The sequence below is a fragment of the Salvelinus fontinalis genome, chromosome 1 (assembly GCF_029448725.1).
Source record: "Salvelinus fontinalis isolate EN_2023a chromosome 1, ASM2944872v1, whole genome shotgun sequence".
Taxonomy (NCBI): Eukaryota; Metazoa; Chordata; class Actinopteri; order Salmoniformes; family Salmonidae; genus Salvelinus; species Salvelinus fontinalis.
In genome coordinates this window covers 54,837,206-54,863,040 of record NC_074665.1, presented here as the reverse complement: position 1 = coordinate 54,863,040, position 25,835 = coordinate 54,837,206, and the positions used below count along the sequence as shown (strand labels likewise).

Here is a 25,835-nt window from a genome sequence, read left to right as displayed (position 1 = left end):
AACTGCTCAGTCATTTCAATTCCAAACACCACCATAACAATTCCACCTACTATAAACTGCTGATATCCTCAAAGAGTTTGCTTAGGATATGCCAAACACTCTATCAGATGGGATCTAACCTAACACTAACAATATGGTCTTGATAACACTTTGATATCACTTCTTTATGAGACAGTGACATTTGAATCCAGTGCTGTCCTGTTCACAGCCCAACAGCATGCCCCTCTTTCCTCCTGGCTATAGACATGGAAATTACATTCAAACACACCATTTGCATAGTCGGTTCTTCTAGCCTCTAACTTAAGTGGAACATCCGCCTGCATGTTATCAGATAAGGACAACGCGTCTATAGATAAGGAGCAGGATATATAAATATTGCTGCTCTTTCCTTGACAGACTGACCAGGTGAAAGCTATAATACCTTATCGATGTCACCTGTAAATCCACTTCAATAATTTTTAAGCCTTGAGACAAGAGGGTGAATGGGAAAGACAAAATATTTAAGTGCCTTTGATCAGGGTATAGTAGTAGGTGCCAGCGCACCGGTTTGAATGTGTCAAGAACTGCAACGCTGCTTGGTTTTTCATGCTCAACAGTTTCCCGTGTGAATCAAGAATGGTCCAACACCCAAATGACATCCAGCCAACTTGACACAACTGTGGGAAGCATTGGAGTCAACATGGGCCAGCATCACGTGGAACGCTTTCAACACCTTGTCGTCCATGTCCGACGAATTGATGCTAGTCTGAGAGAAAAATGGGGTACAACTCAATATTAGGATGGTGTTCCTAATATTTAGTGTATAGAGGAAGTTCACCCTGTGTTGCAGTCACAGGGGTTGAATCCGTCAGGAGATAGAGCTATTAAAATACTAGCCCTACTATTTTAAACACATCGTGGACAAGGGAGCTTTAAGGTGTGTATTGAATCCAACTGCATTATTTTTATTTAACCTTCATTTTATCAGGGAGTCATACTAAGACCAAGGTCTCTTTTACAGATGAGCTCTGAATTATACTGAACAAAAATATTAACACAATATGTAAAGTGTTGGTCCCATGTTTCATGAGCAGAAATGAATGATCCCAGATGCACAAAAAGCTTATTTTTCTAATTTGTTTTGCACAAATTTGTTTACATCCCTGTTAGTTAGCATTTCTCCATCCACTTGACAGGTGTGGCATATCAATAAGTGCAATTGGCATGTTGACTGCAGGAATGTCCACCAGAGCTGTTGCTAGATCATTGAATGTTAATTTCTCTGCCATAAGCTGCCTCTAACGTCGTTTTAGAGAATTTGGCAGTACCTCCAACCTGCCTCACAACCACAGACCACGTGTAACCTCACCAGACCAGGACCTCCACATCTGGCTTCTTCACCTGCGGGATTGACTGAGACCAGCTACCCAGACAGCTGAGGAAACTGAGGACTTTTTCAGTCTGTAGTAAAGCCCAATTTGCTGGGCCTGGGTCCCCATTGCTGCACCACATTCATGTGAAATCCATAGATTTGGGCCTAATTTATTTATTTAAATTGACTGATTTCCTTATGTACTGTCCCCCATATGCCTTACTGTGCATAAAATCTGTCTGGTGCATGCTGTCTGACAGTAGTGCCAGCCCTTACAGTTGCTGTTTTTTGCCGCTGTAGTGTTGTTGAAGAGACAAGCGATGTGGACGAGGTGAGTGATTGCACGAGTCAGCGACTTCCACGTGGAGAATCTTGAAAAGCATTAGGATCCAAGCTGCTTGTGTGAAGTTGTTTCCTTCAGTGTGGACACTTGGGGGCGAACGTCAGCATCTGAGGAGCTCAAAAGTGTCCCTTTCAAGACTGAGCGACTGGCATGTCAGAAACGCTGGGCCAGAGAGCCAGGTTGTGTCTGAGAGGTGACCTGCAGGGATGAATCTCATCGCATAATCTGCAGGGTTATGATCGGTAGGTACATAGCACCAATGTTCTGGACGAGTGGATCTCCTTGTCCGATGGACTCGATTGCTGACATAGACGTATAAATGACGGGTCTCATTGTAGATGTAGCCTAACACCACCTTGCTGTCTGTGTGGAAGGTTGTATCATCAAGCTCAATGTCTATTTCTGAGGTGATGAGCTCGGCCAACTCAATTGCCAAGACTGCTGCGCAGAGTTCCAACCTTGGAATCGTGTGTTCTGGGCATGGCATCAGTTTTGCTTTACCCATTGCCTTCGTGGAGGCATCTGAGAATATGCATAGTTCTCTTCATCTCGCTTCTGAAGGTGAGACCTTAGTGTAGGCCCTAGGGATATGGAGGTTACATAGCTCTTTCAAAGACTCTCTCCATGCAACCCATGGCTCCACCATTTCTGGAGGCAGGGGGAGTGTCATTCGCTGTTGGCCATTGTGAGCTACCTGCAAATAGAATTGTCTTGAATGGTGACAAGGGCCGCAAATCTCAGTGGGTTGTACAGACTGTTGATAGCACTCCTCGGCGTGTGAAGGGCTTCTCATCTTCGGCTACCTTGAAGGTGAAAGTGTTGGTCCTGAGGTCCCAGTTGAGACCCAAGCTGTGCTGCATAGGCAGAGTGTCTGACCCTATGACGAGATCTTTGATGTCGTTTGCGTGAACTTGAGATGGAAATGCTTCCATTACCTCCTTCTTGTTCGAGGCAATCTTGTGTAACCTCAGATTTGAGTTGGCGAGAATCTCTTGTTTTCTCTTGAGCAGCGTGACTGCATCTTGGACTGTAGGAAATGACTTTAAGCCATCATCGACATAGAAGTCACGTTCCACAAACTGTCTGACATCAGGATCGTAGTCTGGTTCTCCTTGTTGAACAGACTGTCTGAGGCCGTAGATGGCCACTGCTGGAGAGGGACTGTTGCCGAAGACATGGACTTTCATATCTGCTGTCACAGCGACAGATTCCTTACGGAAACGAGTAAGCACCCCAAGGAGTGTGTTGTTGAGATCGGGCCCAGTCATGAGAACGTCATTGAGGAACACTCTATCTTATTGGGCACTAGAGTCAAAAACCACACAGATTTGACCAGGCTTCTTTGATAGACACCAAATGTAGGTAGGTACCACCATTCTTCTTCTTCTTTCAGGGGCGGAGCCTCTTCAGCATGACCATTCTCAGAAATCTTTTCCATGAAAGGGAAAAAGTGGTCTTTCATCTCGGGCTTCCTAAGGAAGGTGCATCTGAGGGAGGAGAAGAGTTTCAGCACTAAAGGTCTATTGTCAGGGAGACGAAGTCTTGATGACTTGAATGGTAATGGTGCCACCCAGCTGTTGCTGTCGTCCTTCCTGATCCCTTCCTTCATGATTTTCAGAAATGAGCTGTCTTCGATGGAGAAGTCCACTTTATTGTCGTCTCTAGTTTGCTGGAACACATTGCAGCCCAAGTGAACTTCCTCTTTGTCGCAAGGAAGACTTTTGTAGCAGCATAATGCAGGTTGATCTGGAGCTTGGGCCTTCCGGAATCTTTCTTTCACCAAGAAGAGGTTGGACATGGCTTGAAGAGAGTAGGGCATCCTTTCTCCAAAGTGTTTGTGTAAAAGGTACTCACTGAGAGAGACTTGTGAATGCTCCCCATGCAGACATGGCCTATTATGACAAATCTGAGGTCAAGCTTCTGGGCGTATGGTGAGTCATGGGGCCCATTAACTTGCTTGCGCACCTTATGGACTGATAATGTCTCTTCCAAGAAGGAGCATGATGGGAGCCTTCGGTTTGATTTCTGGGATGAGGTGAGCAAGGCGTTTCAGGTGAGCATAGTGGAGCGCTGTCTCTGGAGTTGGGATCTCAGATCGGTTGTTCGGGATGTCATTACACTCGATGAGAGTTGGCAGTGGAAGACTGACTTGCCCATCCATTGATTCTACCTGGTAGACATTGGCTCTTCTTCCTACTGTGTCCATCACTCCAGCGCAGGTCTTAAAGATATACTTATCCTTAATGCAACTGCTATGTCAGATTTCAAAAAAGCTTTACGGAAAAAGCACACCATGCAATAATCTGAGTACAGCACGCAGGCACCAAAACAAGCCATACAGATACCTGCCATGTTGTGGAGTCAACAGAAGTCAGAAATAGCATTATAAATATTAGCTTACCTTTGATGATCTTCATTGGAATGAACTCCCAGGAATCCCAGTTCCACAATAAATGTTTGTTTTGTTCCATAAAGTCCATCATCTATGTCCAAATACCTCCTTTTTGTTTGCATGTTTAGTTCACAAATCCAAATTCAAGAGGCGCAGGCACTTAGTCCAGACGAAAAGTCAAAAATTTCCATTACAGTTCGTAGAAACATGTCAAACAACGTATAGAATCTATCTTTAGTATGTTTTTATCATAAATCTTCAATAATATTCCAACCGGACAATTCCTTTGTCGTTAGAAATTAAAAGGAACTCAGCTCACTCTCAAGGCCACGCACATGACTTAGTTCATGGTATTCTACCAGACCTCTTAGTCAAACAGCTCTTATTCGCTCCCCCTTCACAGTAGAAGCCTGAAGCAAGGTTCTAAAGACTGTTGACATCTAGTGGAAGCCGTAGGAAGTGCAATTGGACCAAATTTTACACTGTATATTGGATAGGCAAAGACTTGAAAACCTACAAACCTCAGATTTCCCACTTCCTGGTTGGATTTTTTCTCAGGTTTTTGCCTGCCATATGAGTTATGTTATACTCGCAGACATCATTCAAACAGTTTTAGAAACGTCAGAGTGTTTTCTATCCACATCTACTAATAATATGCATATCTTAGCTTCTGGGCCTGAGTAGCAGGCAGTTTACTCTGGGCAGTTTACTTTCAGCTCATCCATAGATGCTTCTAACTGTGCTTTTTCTATTTTCATTCTCCTTTCTTTCTCCACAAGGAAGAGGTGAGCTTTTGCAGCTTCTGCTTTTGCCCTTGCTATGGCTACTGCGGCTCCTGTAGGTGAGCTGCTTGAATGGTAGGATGAGGCTGAGGCACGAGACCTGGTCTTGAAGGTGGAAGCCTGCTCCTCGGCCATAGTGTGTTGGAGGTTGTCTGTACACTGCCGTAATTGTCGTAGGCCTCTCTTGGCGTTGTGACGGGTTAGCAGTGTCTGTTGCTTGAACCAACTTGTGGTCCTGTCCGCTAGAGAGCTGTCATTTCACTGTACTGTCCTCCGTATGCGTTACTGTGCATATTTTGACAGCAAGATAAATGCCCATCAATAATCCTGAAAGCATGACCGCCATAAATCACAAGATGTATTGAGTTGAAACAGCGTGAAACTGAAACACTAAGACAATAATGTTTGCATAAGACAATGTAATCTGTCCTAAAATACAAACTAGACATAAACGTAACCTGATATTTTGCTCACACTGACAACAAGCAAAAGTTAGTCTAATATACTGTAGCAATTAAGCTAGTGCTGTCCATCTATTCCACAAAGTTAACATGCACATCCAAATTCTACAAATAATGCTCTGAAAGGAAAGATATATGCAAAAGGAATGAAAATACTCACTGACAATGCTTTCTAAGGCATACAACGTAAAGGATGGATGAAGATTCTAAGCAGACAAATGAAACAGATCAACTCCAGATCAACACTAGGGGAGCCAAATTCATGGTAAGTAATATAGGTAAGTATTACAACTAAAACAGAACACCTTAAATGAACTGTAACTCAGTTAAATTGTTGACATAAATACACACATCAAAATATAAATACACAAGCATAAAAATTATAATTAATCAGTAATAACGTCCTCAATCAGCTTTCTGAATTTCCCTAGAGGCACCAGAACATCAAATTTAAGAACATTTAGAAAATTGTTCCACAGATAACGTGGAAGAACTGATTCACTTAACTCCGTAGAGACCAAAGGAATTTCCAGAGTTAACCATCCCTGAGACTGGGTGTGTTAACTCATGTGTAAAGGTTAGTAATGATGTTAGGTACAGTGGGACTTTTTGTAAAAGGGATTTATAATTGAAAATAGCAATGTATCAACCTTTGTGACATCAAAGAAGTTAGAGAATGCAGTGATGAGTACAAAAATTGTTGCCCATAATAAAGTGCATCTAACTGCTTTCATGAAGTGGCAGCTGAGTTCATATAGATGATGTTGCCATAATCTAGGACCGACAGGAACGTTTACTGAATAATCTGCTTTTTACTTTTTAGAGAGAGGCGGAACCTATTTCTATCGAAGAAGCCCATTTTTATTCTCAGCTTCTTAACTAACTCATCTATATGCTTTTTAAAAGACCGCATTTCATCTATCCAGATGCCCAGATATTTGAAAGCACGGACACAATCAATATAAAGACCATCCCAAGTATATATGCTTAAATCATCATGCTTATTTTTATGCACTATATAGAACATTTAGTACTAATTTCAGGTCAATAATGTTTTTAATGTAATACAATGAAGGCAGACTAGTTCAAATAGAGCCTGGTCAACATTGGGGGCAAGAGCATACACAACAGTATCATCGGTATGCAAGTGCAGATTTAAAAAAAATTACAGACAAGTACTTATATTATACTCATATTGTTAATGTAAACTGTAAAAAGTACAGAACCCAGAAGTGACCCCTGTGGGACACCTTTTGTAATATCCAGGAAACATGATTTAACCCCATCAGTAGATAAACATTGAGTTCTATCTGTCAAGTCATTTTTAAACCAGTTACATGCAGCCTGGTCTAGGCCAATTGAGAAAAGACTCAGAATTAGCAGTGAGTGATCAACAGTATTGAAAGCATTTGACAGGTCAGTGAAGAGGGCAGCACAATGTTGCCTTTTATCCATACAGTTAAACATAATTTATAACTACGGATGCAGAAGAGATAGTCCTATGAACTGGTCTAAAACATGACGGATGTACAGCATTAGTCAAAAGTTTGGACACACCAATTCAAGGGTTTTTCTTTATTTTTTTACTATTTTCTACATTGTAGAATAATAGTGAAGCCATTAAACTATGAAGTAACACACATTGAATCATGTAGTAACCAAAAAATGTGAATCAAAATATATTTTAAATTTAATATTCTTCATAGTAGCCACCCTTTGCCTTGATGACACCTTTGCACACTCTTGGCATTCTCTCAACCAGCTTCATGAGATAGTCACCTGGAATGCATTTCAATTAACAGGTGTGGCTACTTTAACCAATTGTGGAATATCTTTCCTTCTTAACTCCCTTGTTCACCAGCAGAATGACAGATTTGTACCTTGTCAACCCAGGATTCGATCCAGCAACCTTTTGGTTATTGGCCCAGTTTACAGGTAACCTTAGAGATATGCCCCAGTTTACAGGTAACCTTTGCGATATTGTAGTCACGTTTGAGCAATTTGGAAGCGGTGTTTTTCTGGATCAAACGCCCCAAATAAATGGACATTTTGGATATATATCGACGGAATTAATCGAACAAAAGGACCATTTGTGATGTTTATGGGACATATTGGAGTGCCAACAACAGAAGCTCATCAAAGGTAAGGCATGAATTATATTTTTATTTCTGCGTTTTGTGTCGTGCCTGCAGGGTTGAAATATGCTTATCTCTTTGTTTACAATGGTGCTATCCTCAGATAATAGCATCGTATACTTTCGCTGAAAAGCCTATTTGAATTCTGACATATTGGCTGGATTCTCAACCAGTGTAGCTTTAATTTGGTATCTTTCATGTGTGATTTAATGAAAGTTTGATTTTGTAGTAATTTTCATAGTAAATCATTTTAATTTGGCGCTCTGCATTTTCTCAGGCTTTTTGCCAAGTGAGACAGTAGCGTCCCACCTAAACTCAGATTTTTTGATATAAATATGAACTTTACCGAACAAAACATACATGTATTGTGTAACATGAAGTCCTATGAGTGTCTTCCGATGAAGATCATCAAAGGTTAGTGATTAATTCTATCTCTATTTCTGCTTTTTGTTACTGCTTTTTCCTTTGGCTGGAAAAATGGCTGTCTTTTTCTGTGACTTCGCTCATACCTAACATAATCGTTTGGTGTGCTTTCGTCATAAAACCTTTTTGAAATCGGAAACACTTTGGGTGGACTTAGAACAAGTGTATCTTTAAAATGGTGTGAAATACTTGTATGTTTGAGGAATTTAAATTATGGGATTTCTGTTGTTTTGAATTTGGCGCCCTGCAGTTTCACTGGCTGTTGACATACCCTAGAGAAGTTAAAACATTTATCTTACAAAGGAGTTGTTTAATCTAACTGCTTAACTATTAATCAGCACTTGGAATTGTATTTGTTGTTTTTTTACAATTTTTTTTCTAATCTTTACATAAAAATGCCACGGGCACTATCTGATGTGTGGAGACATTTCACTGCAGCTAATGTAGAAGGAAAAGCTGTGTATATTTGCAAATACTGTGCCAAATCATATGTGAAGAATGCAACAAATTGCAGAATCATCTGGCCAAGTGCATAAAGTTCTCTCAGTGCTCACAACAAGCAATCTCTGACAAAAGTCCCTTCTACTATTCGAGGTGAAAATGCTGATGAATGTCTTGCTCGAGCTGTGTATGCAACTGGTTCACATCTGATTCTCACAGGCAATGTGTATTGGAAGAGATTTTTGAATGTTCTTTGCCCAGCATACACCCCTCCAACCAGACATGCTTTATCTACTCATTTGCTGGATACAGAGTTCAAGTGAAGGTCAAGCAAATCATAGAGAAAGCAGACTGTATTGCAATCATCTCTGATGGGTGGTTGAATTTCCGTGGGCAAGGAATAATTACCTACATCATCTCCACCACTCAACCAGTATTCTACAAGAGCACAGACACCAGGGACAACAGACACAACCGGTCTCTACATTGCAGATGAGCTGAAGGCAGTCATCAATGACCTTGGACCACAGAAGGTATTTGCACTGGTGACAGACAATGCTGCGAACATGAAGGCTGCTTGGTCTAAAGTGGAGGAGTCCTACCCTCACATCACACCCATTGGCTGTGCTGCTCATGCATTGAATCTGCTCGTCAACGACATCATGACACTGAAAACAATGGACACACTCACTCTACGAGCCAAGAAAATGGTTAGGTATGTGAAGGGTCATCAAGTTATATCAGCAAAGAATAAGAGCACCACATTGAAGTTGCCCAGCAACACCCATTGGGGGGCGGGGGTGTGTTGTCATCATGTTTGACAGTCTCCTGAAGGGGAAGGAGTCTCTCCAGAAAATGGCAATATCACAGTCTGCTGACATGGACAGCCCCATCAAGAGGATCCTCCTGGATGATGTATTTTGAGAGAGAGTAGTAAGCAGCCTGAAACTCCTGAAACCTGTAGCAGTAGCCATTGCACGGATTGAGGGAGACAATGCCATCCTGTCTGATGTTCAGACTCTGCTTGCAGATGTAAGAGAATAAATCCGTACTGCCCTGCCTACTTCACTGTTGCTCCAAGCAGAGTAAACTGCTGTTTTGAAATACATCAAAAAGGCGCGAAGACTTCTGCCTGAAGCCCATACACCCGTAGGGGTCATGTTGGACCCCAAGTATGCAGGCAAGAGCATCCTGTCTGGTGCAGAGATCAACAAGGACTATGGTGTCATCACTGCTGTTGCTCGCCACCTTGGCCTGGATAAGGGCAAAGTTCTTGGCAGTCTAGCGAAGTACACTTCAAGCAAGAGCTTTGGGATGGAGATGCAATATGGCCAACATATCTTATAAGCCACCTGGTGGAAGGGACTTTGTGGATCTGAGGCTCTTTCCCCTGTTGCCTCCATCATCCTCCAATTCCCACCAACATCAGCTGCCTCAGAGCGCAACTGGTCCTTTTTGGGATCACACACACCAAAGCAAGCAACAGGCTGACCAATACAAGGGTTGAAAAATTGGTGGCCATCCGGGCAAATGAGACTTTTTGAGTATGACAACAAGCCATCCTCAACAATGTTGGAAAGTGACAGTGAAGATGAGGCCTCAGAGTCTGATGTTCAAGAGGTGGACATTGAGTAGGTCCAGGGACAAGACGTGGAAGCCTGAGAGGAAGACAACCAAAGCTTTCGTTTCTAGTCTATCATTTTACAGATGTATGTTGAAAACATTTTTTGGGAGATGCGATGGATCATTCAATAGGGATCATTGGGGATCATTCAATGTTCCCTTTCTGTTGTTGTTCAGTGAAATCATCCCATGTGAAGAGTCAACTCATTTAATTAAAGTTCAATAAAGTTCGTAACTAAAATATTTTTTTTTTTACTTCTATTAGAAGGATTTAATCATTTGCAATTATGTCTACTTATGATTGTAATGAACACGATGGGAGACAGAGAGCTGGTTTCAAGCGCAGGGCACAGCAGGTGTTTATTGTAAAGGACCACAGGAGGATGCAGATAGCTGGGTCCAGGGTCAGGCAGAAAGTCATACACAGGGGTCCAAAAAGGCAACAGTACAGGCAGGGACAAGGCTGTCTTTCCCCTGGTGGCATTATTCATACGTCTTTGTGCCCACAACTTAAGTAAAAATACTTTAAAATACTACTAAGTAGTTTTTTTGGGGATCTGTACTTTAGTGTACTATTTATATTTTTGCCAACTTTTACTTCACAATGTTCCTAAAGAAAATAATGTACTATTTACTCCATATTTCCCTGACACCCAAAAGTACTCGTTACATTTTGACAGAAAAATGGTCCTATTCACACACATCAAGAGAACTTCCCTGGTCATTTCTACTGCCTCTGATCTGGCGGACTCACTAAACACAAATGCTTTGCTTGTAAATTATGTCTGAGTGTTGGTGTGCCACAGGCTATCTCTCAATACAAAATAAAAAAGAGCATATTGCCATCTGCTTTGCTTAATATTTGCCAGCAGCATATTTGCCAGCAGCATACCACCCTGGCTTGCTTCTGAAGCTAAGCAGGGTTGGTCCTGCTCAGTCCCTGGATGGGAGACCAGATGCTGCTGGAAGTGGTGTTGGAGGGCCAGTAGGAGGCACTCTTTCCTCTGGTCTAAAAAATATCCCAATGCCCCAGGGCAGTAATTGGGGACACTGCCCTGTGTAGGGTACCGTCTTTCGGATGGGACGTTAAACGGGTGTCCTGACTCTCTGAGGTCATTAAAGATCCCATGGCACTTATCGTAAGAGTAGGGGTGTTAACCCTGGTGTCCTGGCTAAATTCCCATTCTGGCCCTCAAACCATCATGGTCACCTAATAATCCCCAGTTTACAATTGGCTCATTCATCCCCCTCCTCTCCCCTGTAACTATTCCCCAGGTCGTTGCTGCAAATGAGAACGTGTTCTCAGTCAACTTACCTGGTAAAATAAAAAATATAATTGGAACTTGTTTATACTTTTACTTTTGATACTTAAGTACATTTGAGCAATTGCATTTACTTTTGATACTTAAGTATATTTAAAACCAAATCCTTTTAGACTTTTACTCAAGTTGTATTTTACTGGGTGACTTTCACTTTTACTTGACTCATTTTCTATTAAGGTATCTTTCCACCACTGCTGTGCATCTGTTGAAGGTCAAGATTATGATGTATTACTGTTACAATGAAAGTATTGTCGGGAAACTAACAAATTTGATCTATCTTACATAATAACTCCTATGTGCTTGGAATTGAATTCCAAAGCAAGTTAGCTCATTTTAGATGATAGTAGCAAAAGTTAGCTACTAGTTATGTGGGCTCCTGAGTGGCGCAGCGATCTCAGGCACTGCATCTCAGTGCAAGAGGTGTCATTGCAGTCCCTTGTTTGAATCCAGGCTGCATCACATCCGGCTGTGATTCAGAGTCCCATAGGGCTGCGCACAATTGGCCCAGCTTCGTCCATGTTTGGCCGGAGTAGGCCGTCATTGTAAATAAGAATGTGTTCTTAACTGACTTTCCTAGTTAAATAAAGGTTACACATGTAAAAAATAAAAGACAACTTTCTATTTTGCCCAAAACTTTTTTCCTTTCTTTCCTTTCTCAATGTTATGAATTTTAGTGAAGTTACCAATTGTTGTTCCTGAGTGTATTTAGTTATTTGGTCCTCAAAGATCTCAAGATATGGCATTTTGAAAATGAGGCGTTTCCCGCGAACCTGAATATGCATCATCACACTCCCTCATCTAATTGGTCGGGTAGGCAGGCCTTGTTACTTTGTGGCTGTTGTAACTATCAACGACCCATGAGCAGAGTGCATACAAAGCGAGCTGCCTACGTGCAGGGAGTGAGTGACAGACAGAGAGGAGCAGTTAATGGATTTACTTACGGAGGAAGTTTTTCTGATTTCAGGTTTTGGGCAGGGTAGGGCCTGGGTAGGGTAGAGCCTGAACATCGCGGGCATGGGTAGGGACTGTTTGACGCCAGAGTGGATGTCTACCGTTTTATTGGCTCTTAACCAACCGTGCAATTTTTTTCACAATGTTTGTAACTTATTTTGTACAGAATGTTGCTGCTACCATCTCTTATGACCGAAAATAACTTCTGGACATCAGAACAGCGATTACTCACCTTGAATTGGACGAATCATTTTTCTTTAATGAGTCGGACGGGAGGGATTTACTGCAGACCCCCAAACAGGCCCTCATCCCCGTCACTCGCAGGATAAAGAGACAGAGATTTCACGGAAGGAGATCGGGGTGCCTTGTGAGGATCAGGCGATGAGTGGCTAATCTGCCTTTGCTATCCGTACTGTTAGGCAACGTACAATTGCTGGAAAATAAATGGGACGATCTAAAAGCACGTATATTCTACCAATGGGACATTAAAAACTGTAATATCTTATGTTTTACCGAGTCGTGGCTGAACGACGACATTAATAACATACAGCTGGCGGGCTATACACTATCGGCAGGATACAACAGCAGCCTCTGCTAAGACAAGGGGTGGCGGGCTATGTGTATTTGTAAACAACAGCTGGTGCACGATATCTAAGGAAGTATCTCATGATAAGCTGTAGACCACACTATCTACCTAGAGAGTTTTCATCTGTATTTTTCGTTGCTGTCTACATACCACCACAGACCGATGCTGACACTAAGACCACACTGAATGAGCTGTATTCGGCCATAAGCAAACAGCAAAATGTTCATCCAGAGGCGGCGCTCCTAGTGGCCGGGGACTTTAATGCAGGGAAACTTAAATCAGTTTTACCTAATTTCTATCAGCATGTTAAATGTGCAACCAGAGGGAAAAGAACTCTAGACCACCTTTACTCCACACACAGAGATGCATACAAAGCTCTCCCTCACCCTCCATTTGGCAAATCTGACAATAGTTCTATCCTCCTGATTCCTGATATCAAGCTAAAATTAAAGAAGGGAAGCTGCTACCCTCTGTGGTTATCTATGCATAGTCACTTTAGTAACTCTACCTACATGTACATATTACCTCAATTACCTCAACTAACCGGTGCCCCCGCTATTATTATTTTACTGCTGCACTTTAATTATTTGTTACTTTAATTTCTTACTTTTTAAAATGTATTTTTTTAAGACTGCATTGTTGGTTAAGGGCTTGTAAGTAAGCATTCCACTGTAGGGTCTACACCTGTTGTATTTGGCATATGTGACAAATAACATTTGATTTGATTTGATAAAAATTCATGCCTTTCCAGGTCTTTCTTCTATTATTCATTATTTAATTAATTCATTATGGTCTGATAGTCTGAGTTGACCAACTCTTGAGCCATCATTTCTATAGTTCCCATGATCCTTTTGAGGGATTTCTCTGATGATGGACAATGAAAAAACAATGGTGCCTGTGTGCATGGCTCTTGAGCTTGGACGAGCGACAAGAGAGACACCGACTAGCAACTTATCCCATCACATGCACATGAAGGAAATGGACCATCCTTGTCACGGTATCCCTGTGTCTGAAAAGCCTGCCTGACATGCAAATCCCCCTCCTCCATGACCCTCTGACCTTATCTTGTTAAGGGGAGCGGCACGTATAGCAGCAGCAGGGTATTAAGAACAGCCCTTATAATTATCGTTATGTACTGGGCAGCTTTGTGTGTGTGTGTGTGTGTGTGTGTGTGTGTGTGTGTGTGTGTGTGTGTGTGCTGCCTCGATGTTGCCTATGTTCTGGAGCTGATAGAGATTATTAGTAATGGGTCTGGGAATGATGAACCATTGGATAAGGAGGATAAAGGTTCTTTACCAGGTACTGCAGGAAAGGGAACCTATCCTACATGCAGAAGCTAAAACTTCCCCTACCATTTGAACAAAATATTAATAACTATCATGACATTTTTTTCTGTGATATCAGTAAACCTTGCTCGTGGTGTTCTGGTGTGTTGTATGATAATGTAGCTGTGACAGAATTCCAAGGTAACTGCCATTGACAGGGCAAACATTCTACGAGACAATATTGAGAAAGAAAAGCAGGATGAAATGGATTTACTTTTTTTAAACATTTACTGAATTCATCCATCAACTTTGTTAGATGCCAGGAAAACACAGAGGTCCCATCTAGACACATCTACAGTAGTAATGAATAGAGAGGACAATGGGAAAGTCCACCAAATATCTTTCAAAGTCCATTCTGCATTGTCTATGGTTTACAAATATAGCCCTCTAGATTAAGAGTAACAAACTGATATTCAAGAAGTGAAATAACAGATGATAGTTTCTAATACTATACAGTACATCCAACAAAGGATTCAGGGATTGACTCCAGAATGTCTACTCTTTTCACCTTGCATTTCTTTACGTAGAAAAAAACAAGAATGAGTTGGCTTTGATCTCGTGCCAGACTTCCACCTTGACACGGAACGCCTTAGGACAGAATCTTGTGTTAATGGCGGTATTCTGTCTAGCCATTGGCCCAAATAAATTATTACGAATCTAGGAATCATTATCTACCCACTGCTACAACATATGAAGGGTAGCCATGTGACGTAAGATGCCTCCTGGCGGAGTTGGAAGACCACCACATCAATTCTTCAGACAACAACCGCTGAGTGGCTACACCGAGCTGCATAATAGCAGTGCCTAAAACACCATGGTCAATTTCTGTGCCGTATTTGGTTGCTCCAACAAGGCAGGCAAGACAATGGGGTTAAAATCATTTTACAGATTACCCGTAATCATGAAACACAGAGGAGATAATATTCATGAACTATCAGAAAAGTGAATAAATCTTTTTTCCCGTCAAGACCTGAACACAGACAGCTGTCATATAGGGTCTGCTTTGATCATTTCATCACTGGTAAGTCTGATTTTGAGTTTAGTTTTGCTGTTATGCTAACCAGGTGTTAACAACAAGACTAAGTAGCCAACATTAGATAGCTTGTAGTCTACTGTATCTATGTGTCTCGCTCATAGGCAGCATGTGTCTCGCTCATAGGCAGCGCGTGAGTTTCACGTTTTGGGGAAGCAGTTTTTTTTTCACCATAAAAATGCTCCTTTTTAATAAAGAAAAATTATAATTTGTCCAGATTTTTTTCTGTTACCAAACGTTGTATCTGCACAGTTATTCCTCTAAATGTGATTTTGTAATATTTTCTGTGGAAATTGTTCAAAGTAGTCATTGGGGGAGGGTCCGGGTGGGCATCTACCCTCGGTGGCGGCTCCGGCTCGGGACGTTGCCCCCGCTCCACCTCTGGCTCCCCCCACTTTGGTGGCGCCTCTGGTGCGGGGACCCTCGTCGCCGATCCCGGACTGGGGACCCTCTCTGCAGGCCCCGGACTGGGGACCCTCTCTGCAGGCCCCGGACTGGGGACCCTCTCTCCAGGCCCCGGACTGGGGACCCTCGCCGCATGCCCCGGACTGGGGACCCTCGCCGCAGGCCCCGGACTGGGGACCCTCGCGGGAAGCTCCGGACTGGGGACCGTAGCGGGAAGCTCCGGACTGGGGACCGTCGCTGGAGGCTCTGGACTTGGGACCGTCGCTGGAGGCTCCGGACTGGGGACCGTCGCTGGAGGCTCCGGACTGGGGACCGTCGCTGGAGGCTCCGGACTGGGGACCGCCGTTGGAGGCTCCGGACTGGGGACCGCCGTTGGAGGCTCCGGACTGGGGACCGCCGTTGGAGGCTCCGGACTGGGGACCGTCGCTGGAGGCTCCGGACTGGAGACCGTCGCTGAAGGCTCCGGACTGACCCGTGGAGCAGGCACAGGATGAACCGGGCTGTGGGGGAGCACTGGAGATCTGGTGCTTATCCTTGGCACCACTCTTCCAGGCTGAATGCCCACTTTAGCCCGGCACCTCCAGAGCGCAGGCACAGGTCGAACCGGGCTGTGGGGGAGCACTGGAGATCTGGTGCTTAACACTTGCACCGCTCCTCGTGGCTGAATGCCCACTTTAGCCCGGCATGTGCGGAGCGCAGGCACAGGACGCACTGAACTGTCACAGCGCACCGGAGACACAGTGCGCAGAGTCGGCGCAGGATACCCTGGGCCGAAACGGCGCACCGGAGACCAAGAGCGCTGAGCTGGCACGATCTGCCCTGGCTGGATGCCCACTCTAGCATGGCACTTGCGGAGAGCTGGCACCGAGCGCACCGGGCTGTGCACGCGCACCGGAGAAACCGTGCGCTTTACGGCAAGGACCAGTACCACGCTCCTTGCCGTGAGCACGGGGAGTTAGCTCCGCCAACCCCCCCCCCCCCCCTCCCAAATTTTTTTTGGAGTGGCTTCTCGTGCTTCCGTCGATGACTTGCCTCCTCATATCGTCGCCGCTCCTCCTTCGCTGCCTTTATCTCCTCCTTTGGACGGCGATTTTCTCCAACCTGCCTCCAGGGTCCTTTACCGTCCAGGATCTCCTCCCATGTCCACGAGTCCCTTTCTCCACGCTGCTTGGTCCTTTGGTGGTGGGTAGTTCTGTCACAAACGTCGTATGGAATGGACCAAGGTGCAGCGTAGTGAGCGTACATTTTTCTTTATTTGCAACTGTCGCCAACAAAACAATAATACAACAAAAACGAACGTGAAGCTCCGTAAGGCTATACATGCACAAACGAAGACAACTACCCACAACTAACAAAAGAAAAAAAGGCTGCCTAAGTATGATTCCCAATCAGAGACAACGAAAGACAGCTGTCCCTGATTGAGAACCATACCCGGCCAAAACATAGAAACAAACAACAGAGAATGCCCACCCCAAATCACACCCTGACCTACCCAACTAGAGAAATAAAACAGCTCTCTAAGGTCAGGGCGTGACAAGAAGACCGATTTTGTGGGATGTCTCATGGTCTGACAAACAGACTTTACCTCTTTTTCTCACACACATGCATGAAAGTATGAAGTTGTAACAGTCAAAAATCTCTCTTTCTATGTGTCTCTTTCTCCATCTCTCTCTCTCTCTGCAGTCCTGTGTGACACTGCACCTCCATGACTGTGCAAGTAGCTGTTGGAAAAGAAGGCTCCCATCAAGCCTGCCATGGTGTCCAGATTGCCTGAGTTCGGGGTCCGACCCGCCACAGGGGTCCCCAGCCCCCTGCCCAATGGAACCACCCAGCCCACCCCCCCACCAGCAAGATCCAGTGGGGTGGTCAGTACCTCTTCCTTCTCTCTAAAATGGAGAAAAGACGGTGGTAGTACTCCCATCAGCACCACTAGCCCTGAAGACGGTGCATGTCCAGAGGAAGGAGGGGGTAAGACCCAGACTCCCCAGGGGGGAGGGAGATCAATAAACCCACCCCATCCACCCCTAATGGGGCCAGGAGGTCTGGTTTGTCTGTGTCCTCTACTTCCAGCCCCAAGACCATCCCCTGTCAGGCCACAAAGACAAGCCCCAAGGCAGAGTGCAGACAGGGGCAGAGCCCCTCCCTCAGTGGGTGCCCCAAACCAGGCCAGAATGGAGCTACTGCTGGCTCAGGATGGTCAGGCTCAGGGCTGGTGAGGCCGCAGGCCATCTCCAGCTACCCTCGCAGCAGCCCTAGAGACAGCCTCTCCCAGTCCAGCGACAGCATCAAGTCCTTCATGCAGGATAGCATGGTGCGCTCACAAAGTTTCACCCACTTCAAGCCGATCCCATCCCGACCAACATGCCTATGGCACGCTCCTTTTCCTTTAATTGGGCAGTGGAGCTGGCCAAGCCTCTGGCCAACACTCAGCTACAACCACCCAGGACAAACCACATCAAACCCCCCCAGATATTGAACGGGAGGCTGGGCCATGGGATGGGCCTCTGCCTGGGCACAGGGATTGGGCTGGGACTGGGGCTGTGGAAGCTTCAGTGTCCTAGGAACCCCTCTTCAGCCTACTACCCCTCCATAACCCCTAGTGCCCTGAAAAAGCCTCTCCTCCCCAACTGTGTTCTTAACAAGCCCTCTGCTTTGGGCTATAGACTCTGCTTTGGGCTATAGACCAAGCAGCAGAAACCCCTGTTTACAGGAAGGTTGACGGGGGAGGTCAGGGCTGGAGGGGTGGGGGCGGGGATACGGCAGAGTCGCCCCCCCCCCCACTCCCTCACCCCAGATCCCCTCAGTGACAGTAACAGGAGCTCAGGGGGGCAGCTCAGGGGGACAGGGGGACAGGGGGGGGGGGGGGGGGGGCTAGAGGTCATGTTTCTTTCCTCAGCCTCATCGGTCTCTCGAGGAGACACCAGTGAGGAGTTCTTTGATGATTTTGATAACCTGACTGATGGGGACAGGGATGTCCCTGACAACAAGAAGAGAGGTAGTACTGCCACTCAGATACGCCTGCGTAGCTTCCTGAATGAGACCATGGACTGGGCTGGGATGGGCCTCTCAGGTAAGCTTAAAGAAAAACCTGCTAGAATCACATCATCTTCTACCGTTGTGATTTGTTTTTACTAGTTGCCACAATTGACAGCTCTAGTGCTCTTGATAACACTACTCCAGTCCCGCGATTCCTGACAGTCAATAAATGGTACAACTGTTTGGCCTGTGTGGCCCCCTGTGCAGGGCAGAATGAAGAAGTAGGGGGGAGGGCATCCCTTGGCATCAAGTCCCCAGAGAGGTTAGACTTCCTCCAGGGCTCATCTCTGGAGCTGTCCTCCTCCAATAGCTCGGGAGGCACCTACAAGTGGGAAGAAGAGGGGTTAGAGCCCCTGGGACGTAGCACGCACCCATGTGAGAGCTACGACTGCTCAGACCACCTCAACAACATAGTGAGTCAACGCTTGGTTTGCCCCAAGGTACCAAATTCATACACACGAAAACACCTATATTTACCTGGCTGGTTAGATAGCCTGGACATAGAGAGAGTCATGAGAGTCATTGTTTAGATGTGGCCAAACTGGTTTTTTTTGTCCACAATTGCCTTGTCTTCCACCTAGCATACACTTGATATAGTATCAATTATATAGTATCACTTGTAATGATGTACTGTCATTTCTGTATGATGTACACTACATAGTTATTTCATCTGATTGACTAGTGTTGTTATTCACCAGAGGCCTGATACAGTGTGTACCTTTGACCCTATTGTGTCAGTCTTGTCCTCCTAGCATGCCAACCTGACCTTAATCCCGCTGCTAAATATTTGGTTAATTGGATCCTTAATAGGGATTAGGAAAACAAAGACTTCGGACAGAAAGGGAACAGGAATGCCAAGGCTGCCAGCCACCCACTCCCAACCAAGGTCTCCCTCCCTCTAGGTTCCCAGATTCTGGAATGTCTACATAGCTCCTTACAAGTCACATATTATCTCCTGAAGATAATCTGACTGTTTTTCCTGTTTTCCTCTCTGTGTTCTGGTGCCATTGGCTCTGGAATGTTTAAAAATCTTAATGACAGGGATTTAAATAAGTTAATCAGCTTTGTATTTTCTTCCCTTCTTCTGGGGTTTACCATTACATGTAGACACGGGACTGTTGACCTAACAGTGGTTTAAAGACAACTGAGACCGTGTGTATTGATAAGAGAGCTGTCTGGGGATGCCAACTGTTCTGAGTAGGTGTGAGTGACTTTCTGACTAGAGAATCATTGTACTGATACAATTACAATAACACAATATTGTGTCTGGTAGACCTAGTGGGATAGAGTTCGTCTAACATACTGTGTCATAATTATTTGGCCTATTAGAAAAGTCCATGCATCCTTGAGACGTGCGGCGTTAATTTGGAACGTGATTCAGCGCACGCACAGCATGTGTGTAGGGCGACACCTTGTGGGCAACTGTGCAATGCCATTTGTTTCACTAATAAAGAAGCGTAGATAGAATGAAAACACAACAACCTTCAACGTTCTGTGTCATTAAGAATATTTAAGATAAATCGTTTAGAGAAAGTTATGAAAAGAGGGAGCAAAGGAGTAAGACAGAGAAGGAGATAAATATGATTGGAGCGGGAAAGAGAGAGTTGGAAAGAGTCGTCTGCAGACTGATTAGCTTCATGGGAAGTCATTGTCATTGTAAATAAGAACTTGTTCTTAACTGACTTGCCTAGTTAAATAAAGGTTAAAAACATGTTTTCATAAAAATAATTAGATGATAGAGAATTGGCTCAATAAATAGAACGAGTCTAACTCTATCATTGTATCATGTTGGAATAGACAATGAATACCAGTCTGGCACATAGACCAGAAGAAGGATGTAAGACATGCAGAATAATTGCTGGGCTGGGTATTCCAGAGGGCCTGGTACCCTCCCCTGCCCTGTCGGGAACTCACATCTAGAAAGACAAGTATCTTAACAGAGGGAACTGACAGCCTTGATGGTCTGGCGTTGGGTTAACCAGACAAACGTTTTATTATCCTGCGTTGTAAAAGAACTTCATAACACTGACGAGAACCGAGTCAGAAAACTTGTTTTTTCCCCAGACAAATCAAATCACAGTCATCATCTTAGTTTTGCTGGCTTGCAATTGCTCTATGACTCCACTTGATGGCAGTGTGAATTTATCCTAAGACGCAAGAGTGTGTTTTTGTGTGTGTGTGGTTGTGGTAAGATTCACCTGACTTCCATGGTGCACTGTTGATGATTTCCTATAGCCTACCGTTGAGAAGTAGACTGCCAGCTTCTCAATTAGAAGTCCTTATATAAGATGATTTTAATGCATTATAATGGAATTACTTTAATCTTCCGGCTAGCCTATTGCATTCACCACTGTCCGCCACATATGCACAGGCTTAGATTAATCTCTCTGAGAACAAATCAAGTCCATATCGTCACTGATGGTAAGTCAGGGGAGTGAGAGGAAGTGGACTCCTTCAGAAGAGCTGCATTAACAGACAGGTTCTGTTTTGTTTTAACCAAATCTCTATTTCTATGTAAATTACATGCTATTTTGTTGGACTCGAGGGATAGTTTCCCATGCCTGTGCATGCTTTCTCTTTTCCATTCCTCCCCCTACATGTGCGAGTACAAGCAGTCTGCAGGTGAAAAATCTTTTGTGGACAATAGCAAATATTTGTTATGTCCTAAATGGGCTATAATAATATGAGAACGGATAATATTTATTTGGCTCTATTTGGTCACTGTAGAAAGCATTGTCATGAGAAAACATCAGTATCACCACAATATGAAAGAGAATGCATGCGTATGGAAAAGTATAGAGTCCAACAAAATTAAATATTACATTCCGGATAAAGTTAAGAATGACACAATTTAATGTGTACAACACCTAAAGACCTGCATTACTATACTGGGAGCTTTGCAGTTTCTAAAAAGGCGTGTTTGGGTGTTTTTGGAGCCTTTGTTCATGTTTTCTGTGTGCCCCTATACTGTCAAATGAGCCTGCGGAGGTCTATCACTAGTGGGGTAAGATTTTCAAAGCCAAGTGAAATCACAAAAGAGTGTCTGAACACTTCTACATCATGCCATTTACATCAATCTTAGATATTTGGTTAAAAATAGGGAATGGAAGACATATTGTAGCGTGGCTATCAGTATTCATTGTAATGTACCTGAAAATGGTATTTGCCCACTTTAGCCCGGCACTGTATTTCCTTAGAAATACAGTAACTGATTCACTTTGATTGACCTAGGAATACACAATGTGAAGCCCCTCTCTCTTATCTTATTTTCTCTTAGCCTTTCCTTGGGCTGTTTAATCCTTATTCCTGCAGGTACCTAGTATTTGCTGTGAGTTTTATTAAAACTCAGCTTCTCTCATGTGAGACATATCCACCCAGTAGCAGAGCATACTCCTGACAGCTTTCTGTCTCTAATCCTCGCTCCCTCTGACTTCAAAGCCGCAGTTGCTGTTTTCTAATTTACACTTTATATGCAAAAGTATGTGGACACCCCTTCAAATGAGTGTATTCGACTATTTCAGCCACACCCATTGCTGACAGGTCTATGAAATCGAGCAGACAGCCATGCAATCTCCATAGACAAAGATTGGCAGTAGAATGGCCTTACTTAAGAGCTCAGTGACTTTCAACGTGGCATCCAGCAAGTCAATTCATACATTTTCAAACCTGCTAGAGCTGTCCCGGTCAACTGTAAGTGCTATTATTGTGAAATGTAAATGTCAAGGAGCAACAACTGCTCAGCCGCGAAGTGGTAGGCTACACAAGCCGCCAAGTGCTAAATCGCGTAGAGCGTAAAAATCGTCTGTAATCGGTTGCAACACTCACTACTGAGTTCCAAACTGCCTCTGAAACGTCAGCACAAGAACTGTTTGTCAGGAGGTTCATGAAATCAAATCAAAAATCAAATCAAATGTATTCATATAGCCCTTCTTACATCAGCTGATATCTCAAAGTGCTGTACAGAAACCCAGCCTAAAACCCCAAACAGCAAGCAATGCAGGTGTAGAAGCACGGTGACTAGGAAAAACTCCCTAGAAAGGCCAAAACGTAGGAAGAAACCTAGAGAGGAACCAGGCTATGAGGGGTGGCCAGTCCTCTTCTGACTGTGCCGGGTGGAGATTATAACAGAACATGGCCAAGCTGTTCAAATGTTCATAAATGACCAGCATGGTCAAATAATAATAATCACAGTAGTTGTCGAGGGTGCAGCAAGTCAGCACCTCAGGAGTAAATGTCAGTTGGCTTTTCATAGCCGATCATTAAGAGTATACTCTGGAGCACTGGAAACGCGTTCTCTGGAGTGATGAATCACGTTTCACCATCTGGTAGTACGACGGATGAATCTGGGTTTGGCGGATGACAGGAGAATGGTACCTGCCCAAATGCATAGTGCAAACTGTAGTGGAAGAGGAATAATGGTCTGGGTCTGTTTTTCATGGTTCGGGCTAGGCCCCTTAGTTCCAGTGAAAGGAAATCTTAATGTTACAGCATACAAAGACATTCTAGACGATTCTGTGCTTCCAATTGTGTGGCAACATAAGCGAGGTCCGCACAAAGCGAGGTCCATACAGAAATGGTTTGTCGAGATTGGTGTGGAAGAACTTGATTGACCTGCACAGATCCCTGACCTCAACCCCATCAAACACTTTTGGGATGAATTGGAATGCCGACTGCGAGCCAGGCCAAATCACCTAACATCAGTGCCCGAACTCAGTAATTTAATTAAATAGGTTTCAACAACATTTTTGTAAACTCAGAAACTCACTGTCAACTGCGTTTATTTTCAGCAAACTAAATATTTGTATGAACATAACAAGATTCCACAAATCTGTGACGAACAGAAATGGAATAATGTGTACCTGAACAAAGGGGGGTCATAATCAAAAGTAACAGTCAGTATCTGGTGTGGCCACCAGCTGCATTAAGTACTGCAGTGCATCTCTTCCTCATGGACCGCACCAGATTTGCCAGTTCTTGCTGTGAGATGTTACCCCACTCTTCCACCCAGGCACCTGCCTGTGAGGGCTAGGGCCATTTCTGGGGGGAATGGCCCTAGCCCTCACCCTCCGATCCAACAGGTCCCAGACGTGCTCAATGGGATTGAGATCCTGGCTCTTCACTGGCCGTGGCAGAACACTGACATTGCTGTCTTTCGGGAAATCACGCATAGAACGAGCAGTAGAGCTGGTGGCATTGTAATGCTGGAGGGTCATGTCAGGATGAGCCTGCAAGAAGGGTACCACATGAGGGAGGAGGATGTCTTGATGCAATGACAACAAGCTCAGTCCGATGATGCTGTGACACACCGCCCCAGACCATGACGGACCCTCCACCTCCAAATCGATCCCGCTCCAGAGTACAGGCCTCGGTGTAATGCTCATTTCTTTGACAAACGGGAATCAGTATAGATTCTCCAAAAAAGTGTTATTCTACGGGAGATGTTATATACAGTAAATACCAGAAATTCTGTAATATCCTCCAATATTCTACATGTGCAACTTTATATGGTATTTGGTTTGTTATAACATTTGGTTGGAAGTGACATTGAGGAATTGAGCATACTTTTTGAAGCATCCTACCATAGGCCCTACCACTCCCATTGTTTCACTTACAGCTATGCTAATGCTGGCTGTGGGGTAATTAAATAAAGAAAACAAAGCCATATTTTGGCCATTGTCTCTCAGGATAAATGGATGAATCACTTTTTATCAAAACAATGAAGTATATTTCACATGTTGGTCCACCGCCTTTTTCCACATAAATACGACACAATTTATATTTACTTCAAAATCAGCTTGTTGGTACTAATGCACATTATTGAAGGGAAATACGTAGATTTTATATTTTTTATTGTTTTACAGAATATACAAATCAATAGAAATGTTACTAAAATGATTTACTTATCTAATGATATTTCGATAATAATAAAGATGATATTTTGCTATTACTGCCTTTTCCAATAGTTTCTTCTTGGGGTCAAAATGACCCCAGTTGGTAATCCATGTATGTACAGTTATATACACACTTTTCATGAAACATTAATATCTTAAGAGCCTTTATATATATTATAGACATGTTTGTGCAGTGGTGAACCTATAGACCTTCAGTGTGTGACAGGTTCATGATTCTGAAAGGACATCAACCGTAATACCAGCTCACTCATGTAGGAGTGTACTTTTTGTAAAACACAAAAAGGCCTGTGGTGTAGTGGAGGGTATACGCAGGTAAAAGCCGTGTACACACTTTTTTCCCCAGTGGGCATGATTATACTCACTTCTTAATCCCTACTGATGCGTATTAAAGTGTAGTGGAGGTATACGACTTATCAATAATGCTGTACAATAGAGAAATAATGTACAAAGTAGCGTACACAATCGCAAAGCACATGAAATATATTCACATGCATGCCACACACATAGCCTAGTTTCATCTGCAGGCAGCAAGAGTGTGCAGCTCTCAACTGGTTTTGGCATGGAGCAGCTCACAGAAGAATGACATCGGTAGCCGGTAGGATAGGAAAGATGTTTCAACTTATGATATCTACCAGTAAATGCTAACTAAGGAAACAATGGGTATGCAAACCAGGTATTGAAAAAGTTTAGTCCAAAGTGTTGGTTAGTAGGCTATTTGTGCCAATTGTCATCATGCACTGTTTGCATCAGGGGCGTAGACATGGATGGGTCTAGGTCAGGCCTGGGCAATTATTTTCCATGGAGGGCCACATTAGAATATATTTTTGCTATCGCGGGCCAGAATCAAATCACAGGATTATACATGATGTGTATGACTGTTTTGACAGATGTATCTACTGTAAATCACGTCCAGAAATGCTACTTATTTAACTTTTTTAACATGCACAGAAATAAACCACATCCATTTTCTCCTTTTGGTAGGTATTTTCATTATTAAACATGCAATGAACAACACGGAGGGAAAAGTACACTGTGCATTCAGCACCATGGACAGAACTCTTGTTAACGGGTATGAACAAAAACACAAGAAAGAGAGAGAGCTCAACATTACATTTAAACTACTCAATTGGTGTGAGGAGTGAAGTCTCTGATGGGCATTGACTAGAGCAGTGATATGTGAATTGATTGCCCCCCATCTACAGTTGAAGTCGGAAGTTTACATACACCTTAGCCAAATACATTTAAACTCAGTTTTCACAATTCCTGACATTTAATCCTGGTAACAATTCCCTGTTTTAGGCCAGTTAAGATCAC

The 25,835-nt window shown here is 43.8% G+C and overlaps 1 pseudogene; it reads left to right on the top strand.

The window, feature by feature from the left end:
- The first annotated feature begins 5,522 nt into the window (after nt 1-5,522).
- Nucleotides 5,523-25,835, top strand: part of LOC129858822 (serine-rich coiled-coil domain-containing protein 2-like) — a 124,008-nt pseudogene continuing 103,695 nt past the window's right edge.